This window comes from Limanda limanda, chromosome 10 (assembly GCF_963576545.1).
Source record: "Limanda limanda chromosome 10, fLimLim1.1, whole genome shotgun sequence".
NCBI lineage: Eukaryota > Metazoa > Chordata > Actinopteri > Pleuronectiformes > Pleuronectidae > Limanda > Limanda limanda.
In genome coordinates, this window is record NC_083645.1 from 19085322 (window position 1) to 19093270 (window position 7949).

Genomic DNA, 7949 nt, shown 5'->3' on the forward strand with positions numbered 1-7949 from the left:
GCATTTGTTTGGGTGCTCCACTCTAACAACATCTTGTGCCTGGCAGCTACAGAAATAATCAGGCTCACAATAAGCCTTAGGTCACCCCATGTTGTATTGGTGTTTCAGCCAATACCTGAAGCCTCCGAGCCACTCAGTGATCCTATTGGATGATTGGGTGGTATGGTTCTTCTTTAAATAGTCCAAACAACGGTGAACATTTATCCAGCCATGAGAGCTGAATGTGTGGTGTGATGTGTGACGTGAGGGAATTTCTGTTTCCACGCCAAGGGCTGGACGTGGGAGCAGTTCGGACGGATATAGGCTGCACAACATTAGTCACCAGGGAGATAGTGACATCATAACCACGGTGATGGCAAGGTGCTGTCATACAAGGATGTAGGGGTGACTAATTAGAACTAAAGCTTACACTCCCACACTCCCCCTACCAGGTACATTCACAAATAACAATATCCATATTGATCGGTATGAATCCTGCGCAGTCCACTGCGTAGGAAGTAAATAAAATTAAAAATTTAAATTAAATAAAAAAAATAAAAAACTCACTATCTGTCAGTGCCTGTCAGTGCTCGGGCCCTAGTAATGAAAACACTAAACATATGACAGAAATGACCTGACAATACAATAATAAAAACTAGATTTAGATTAAATCAGGGAATGCGGTGGGATACAAGTACATTTTATAGTGTTGATTTAAAGAAGCTTTTGATTCAGCCTGGCGTGTTTTCCTATTTGGACCTAATACACAGAGAAATGTCAGAGTCCTCTACATAAAAGATATAAGTAAGAAATGACCTGACTGTCTTCACTTTAAAACACAATCAATAACGAGAAAACAAACCAGAAACTAAAGGCTGAACCCTGACATGTGGAACCAGGGATCAATACCTTAATGAATATGTACATGAAGTGATGAGATGGAAAACAGAAATAAAATTGAGAAACAACCGCTGCTCAAGGAGCTGCAGAACAAGGATGTTGTCGTAATATCTTACAAAGGATCAACCTGCTGAAAATGTAAGGTTAATTCAATTAATTCATTTAAACACACGTTGACATACAGGATTAGCCACTAGATGGCGCTGCAGTCACAGGATGTATTCTCAGTGTGCATCAACCGGTCTTTGTGTATTAAATAATGTCCGTGACGAGAGAAGCTCATATGACCCCCACTCGCCCCCCTTATTACACCTTATATTATTATTACATATTACATATAGTTTTATATATTATTACAACATACACACACACACACTTTTTAAATATATCCTTTTTTTTTTTTGCCTCTAAGCTTTTAGATTTATTTTCTTCATGTTTATGTTTGGAAACATGGCTAAAAGAGACGGTTCTTCGAGTTTCTGCAGCTGTAAAGAATTCATACTTCAGATAAACATGATTGGTGACAGTGTTCAGAGAGCAGGAGCAGCGGTTGGTGAGCAGACGTTATCTTGTTATGTCATTAAACCAACGTCCAATCAGGCTCGGCCCTTCTATGCTGAGTCGACTCATCCCAGACCCTGACCACCGCCCAGTGGCAGCTGACACACACACACACACGCACACGCACACGCACACACACACACACACACACACACACACACACACACACACACACACGTTTGTAGATCTATCTTAGTGAGGACACTCATCGGTATAATGCCTTCCCTAGCCCTAACCATCCAAACTAAATGCCTGACCCTAACCCTTAACCTAACCTGAACCTAATTCTAACCATAACCTTAAAAACCAAGTGTTAACCCCCAAACAGTCCATTAAAGGGAGGTCACAAAGAGGGGACCGACCAAAAGGGCCTCACTTTCCCAAAATGTCCTCACTCCATAGGTTATAGACTCAAACTAGTCCTCACAAAGATAGCTGTACAAGAGCACACAGACACACACACCCACACACACAGAGAAAAAACAGCAGCAGCTGAGAACCACACCACCATCTGCTCATGTGTGTTTCAGAGACCCCCGACTGCTGACTGTGCAATTTTAGTTACAGTCCGAATCCTGAACAGCTACTTGACATGAAAGAAACTTACACATTTCCACTGTCTTCCCTGGAGTTGGATCTGCCTCTGTTTGTAATGATCTATACAAGAATTACAAACTATTTTGCTCGTCAGTTGTCAAGCTTGTCCCGTATGAGTGACTCTCTGCAAATCTATTGTTTTAGCCTATTTAATATGTAGATTTCCTGCATATCTCTGTAAGATATTTCTGCTTTAATCAGATATTTTGTCTACTGTGTAGTTAATGGATAATGAGCAGTTGCAGCTTTATGAGAAAATGAATACCACTCTCATGTCAGTATAAGCTGAAACATTTGCAAACCCTTTAAAGCTAATTCATTCAGGTGTTATATCTTCTGTTTCTATTGCGTAAAATAACAAATTAAAACCAAATTTACAGTATCAAAGTGATAAGATCTACCGTAAATCACAGAAATCATCTTTGAGAGCTGTTCCTAAACCTTTTAGTTTGGGGCATGCGCCATCTACTAACATGGAGACGGCATGATTTACGACCTGTACTGCAGCCAGCCACCAGGTGGTGATTGAGACACTTTGGCTTCACTTTTGGGGAGCTGTCACGTCGTCCATCTTTATATACAGTCTATGATCCTGCACCTTCTTGTGCCTCAAGCAGAGGTGTAAAGTAACGAATTACAGTTACTCACGTAACTGTAATTGAGTAGTTTTTTTGTGTACTTTTTAATTTTTTGAGTAGTTTTTGAAATGGGTAATTTTACTTTTACTTAAGTAGATTTTGACTGAAGAATTTTACTTCGCTACTATGGAAATTACATACGATACTGAGTAAAAAAAAAACATAGTTCAAGGCGCAAGGCAATTCTCACTGCAGTGGTAGACAGTTGTTGTGCATGAACAAGTTCAAAAGAACTCGTTCATGCACAACAGCGAGGCACACCTGCCAGTAGCGATCTTTTCCGTATTATTCAGGAAGTGCCTTTTCAAAATAAAAGAAACTATTTCAAAATAAATGTATCAAAACTTTGATTTGTTGTGCCTTTTGTTTGCAGTGTATGAATAAATAAACAGTGGAAATTAGCAAAAATTAAAAAAACATTTATTATATATATATATATAATATATATAGTAATTGATACATATAAAGTACAGTTTAAGGCAAGGGGTAATGATGGAAGTTTTCTTTAAAAAACAAGTTGTCTTTCATTTTCACTTTCCACCTTAAAACTATGAAATGAACTGAACTATGAACTAGTTCAGAATTTAAATGGTGAACTATGATCGTGAACTAGTTCATGAGAGGTGTGAACTTGCACAACACTGGTGGTAGATGCTGCATAGAGTGGATGATGGAGTCGATGCAAGCTTGCTGGTGCCGAATCACGAGAGCTAGAGAAGGATGATATTGCGGACGACCAACAAGCAGAAGCATCAAACTTTCCGCCAGTTGAGATTAAAGCAGATGAAGAATACCCGTGGCCATATCTCAGCAAGCAGTTTGCCTTCAAACGCAAAAGAGGTAACAGCTATATAATGCTCAAACTCAACAAGATGTTTGTAGACTAGTGCTCTAAAGGTGGTCCCAAAGTTTAACCAAAAGTTTAAATATACAGTGGGCCAGCGGCATTTTAACTTTTTATTTTAGCTGTCATGTGGTTCATGTCTTGACATGTCCTCCCAAAAGGTCTTAAATGTTGTGTTGACATGTTTAATGTTAAATGTTTGACATGTTTAATGTCATTGCACTTATATTTGTAAAGATTCTCCTTTAATTGGAATAACTGTTTTTGGATTGGATTTATGACCCCTTGTCCTTTTTTGCACTGTATAGGAGCGGCCCCCATCAAGTTGTTGGAAGTAACTAAGTAACTTTTACTTAAAGTACATTTTAAATGAACTAATTTTTACTTTTACTTGAGTAGATTTTTAGATGTGTACTTGTACTTGTACTTAAGTAAAATGTCATCAAAGTAAAGGTACTTTTACTTGAGTACAATATTTCAGTACTTTTTACACCTCTGGCCTCAAGTCTTGATGCTAAGCTAAGCTAGCCAGCTGCAGCTCCATATTTGTCCTACAGGCATGAGAGTGGCATCTTATCTCATTCTTGGCACGGATGCAAAAACATACTCCCCGAAAACTTGGAACCACTCCTTTAAAGACAAATCAAATCAAGGACAAATTGTTTATTTCAGCCTTGTCGACATCCAGCTCCTTCCACTGGCTCGGTTCCGCTGTGTACAGGACGTGCCTGGCGCTCTGTAATGAGGTTACCGTCTTCCATTTCCTCCCATATCTCCACATATCTCCTCAGAGCATTCAGCCTCTGCAGACTGAAGTCAGCGACCCATGCCACATGCATTAGTAATGACAAGCCTTCGCAGGGACTCGTCGACCCCCTCCACAACGTCTCGCTCCTGTGACCGACTCAGATGAGATGTGATCAGACAGGAGGGGGCCGGGATGGTTGTGGCGAGCTGTGTTGACGCTACACAACCATCCGCAGTGAAATAAACACAAAAAAGTGATTTTGCAGCTTTGTTGTCGCGCCGTGAGCTCTTTCAGAAATCGATTCTTCTTCTCTAGTGAAAAATAGCATAGTTGATGGTGAAAGGTCATGTTGACATTGATCCAAGCAACACAGTGTTTTGAAATGGAAACGTTGCGTATGCCACCGCAGAATGTTTTCCTCCTCATGCACTTTACAAACAGACGATCTTTGTTTGCATTAGTAGCTGAACAAACTGGTTCTGTTCTCCCGGAACATGTAGCCGTGACGGATCATTTCATTAGGAGGAAGTGACAGTGTAAAAAAGTGAATGAGATGATTGAGTGAATTTGAATGACTGATTCAGTGTGTTTGTTTGTGTGTGGGTGTGTGTGTGTGTGTGTGTGTGTGTGTGTGTGTGTGTGTGTGTGTGTGTGTGTGTGTGTGGCCTGCACCTGCTCATGAAGCTGCTTCTCTCACAGGCCTGCAGGTCACTCCAAGTCCACTCTGCTGCAGGAAACTAAAAATGGACGTGCAGAGCAACTGATATCCTTTCGCCAGCCCACTACAGTGTTTCCATTCGGACAGGACGAGTACTGTATGTGATAACACTACACTGAACTACTGATGGTGAGAAATCTGAGAATATGCTGTGAGAAAACACAGTTTTCAAAGTGCTCTGATCAATTTACATTAGATTATTATATATTTTTCTTATCTTCTTTTTGCTGATAATTTTAGTTGGACTCAGGAGCATATGAGATTTTAAAACTCTGACCTTCTAAAAGTAGCAGTAGTTATAGTTGTAGTTGTCCTCAAAGCCTCAGTGGTGTATATAAGCTACCACATGTTGAGCTGCTGAAAATAACCTGGCCCACATGGTCCTAATATACTGTTTCTATTCCAATTGCTGTAAGTATGTCCAAAACTATGCCTGCACTTTGGAATATTCGCAACTCTATAACCCAGATTCTCCTCTCAGTGCAATTAATTTGTTTTAACCATGTGATATTGTAGCTCACACGTTCAACTGCAAAGCAAAAGTCCTGCATTCAGAATTTTACTTGAGTAGAAGTACAAATGTATTAGCTGCAAAAATGTCCTATGTACCAAACATGAACATAATGACCAAAGTGATCATTGATGCAAAATGACAAATTTCTGAAAAAAATATATTGGATGATAATTACTGCTGCATTAATATGTACATCAATTTATTGTTGTATGTGGGAGCAAAGGTTTATTTATTAATATGCCACTGGATACATCAGAATTTACTTTTCAATCATATTTTGTTCATTTGGTTATTATGTTATTTTCTTATCATATGTGAATCTGCAAACATTTTTTATCAACTAATAACTACGAATGAATGTAGACTGTGAGGCGCAATATCTCCATGGAAATAGCATGTATAGTACTTTTGTAATCAAGATTAGTACTTGGGTTAATGTACTAGGTTAAACTTTGGAGGTTTATTGAAATCATTTTCATCGTCCAACATATATTACTTTATTTTCACGTTTATATTTCATCTCAGTACACTTGTGCATTACTGTACCAGAGTTGTAAGGCACTTCAGATGTTTAGATTAAAAACAATGAATTACAGTACAAGAAAATGAAATGTCCCAGTGGTACAAATTGTAATATACAGACACATTACATTATTGCCTATGGTCAAGTTTTGTAATGGCACTTGGATAACAACTTTTTTAAGGGTCTGTAAGTGTGAAATTTTAAGGGCATGGAGCATGGAGCACCACTCTGCAGCACAACAACCATAACCCCAAACATACAGCAGGACTCATAAAGAACAAGGAGCCCTACTGAGGTCTCTTGGAGTCAGCCTGGGATCACATGAAGAGACAGACCCACTTATAAGTTATCCAACATGTGTTGAACAAACCACCTGCAAAGAATCCTTTAAAAACTGTACTAAGGAGCGGTGCTGATCTTAAGGCGAAGGGTGGTGACAGCAAATATTGATTGAGGACTTTTCCGTTTACTTGTGATGTTTCCTGCAGCTGGAGGCACAACCTGAAAGCTGTTTGAGAGCTGAAACTTGTTAGAAAACAAACATCTCTGTAGACAAACTAATACTAATGTGTTAGCCATGACTTTGTATTGTGTGTGTGCACATATGATGAGTGTGTAACGTTGTGTACACCAGGTTAATGAGACACATCATTACAGACTACTCCCCAGACAGCATGCAGATGTGGGTCACTTCAGGCAATGATGCGGCACCACTGACCTCTTTGTGACCCGAACAAAATGGACGTGAGCCTAAACTTGTAAAATAGCAAATGTAGCCCATGTGGTAAATGGGGAATGTATAATAATAAATATATATATATAATTCAGGCTATCTTTGGCACCTGTAGTTGACATGTGGTATGACTATGGCTCACGCCCAGGTCTGGTGAACAGGGGCGGACCACCCAAGTGCCGTCATTCCACAGGCTATGGGGGCTGGATGTGTGACCTGTAGGATGTGGGCCAAATCTGGGCCCAAACTATTTTGCTATCCCTTCATTTGAAGTTTGAGATCAGCAGATTATCTTGAAAAAAAACACCTGTTTGATGATGATCCCACTGTAATTAACAAGAGGAGCCAGAGAACACTGTATCTGCTGAGGAGACTGAGGTCCTTCCTTCTTTCCTGTTGCTCCCAGTCAACCAGCGTTGGTGGTATAGTGTTGAGTATAGCTGCCTTCTAAGCAATTGATTCCTGGCCACCACAGGCATTCCTCATTCTGACCTGCCTGATGCTGTAAACAAGTGAATTTCCCTGATGTGTGGATCAATAAAGTTCTATCTAATCAAATATGCATTTTATGTACAACTCACTCTGGGTTTCAACTGATTTAACTTTGCAATAACATAGCTGATCTGCAGGAAGGGGAGGTTGGATATCAATCTGTATTTGGCTTAAACCTCTGGGTCCAGAGTAGTTTAATCTCATACTGACACATGTTTCTGCATCTCATACAGCTCCTTGTGTTAATACTTTATTTTTTTTCTCATTTTCTCAGTGTTTAGCTCACAATTCCATTTAACTGCTGTATCATGGTACAATTTTTTTTTACAGCAAACTTTAAATAAAGTGCATCTTGTCTTACCATGGATTTGGTGAAATATAAAGATGCAAACCATCATAAATAAGCAGGAGTTATCAGATTAGATTCTTTCAGGATGAATTAACTATGATTCTATCTCTGATCTCTTTTGCCTTTTACCTTTGAAACAGCCGCCCATCATTTCCGGTATCGCTGCGTGTTTATGTTTGAGTATACGTAGCTTTTTGAATTTGAAAGTGGTTTAGTGGAAACAAGACGCCCAGGCAGCAGGACCGACACGGAGAGGCAGCGAACTCGCATCGTGGCAGCGGCAGCTCGTAGAGCCGCTTCCGGTGGCAATAGAAACTGCCACTCATATGTGAAGGCAGCTGCCCTGATTTGTG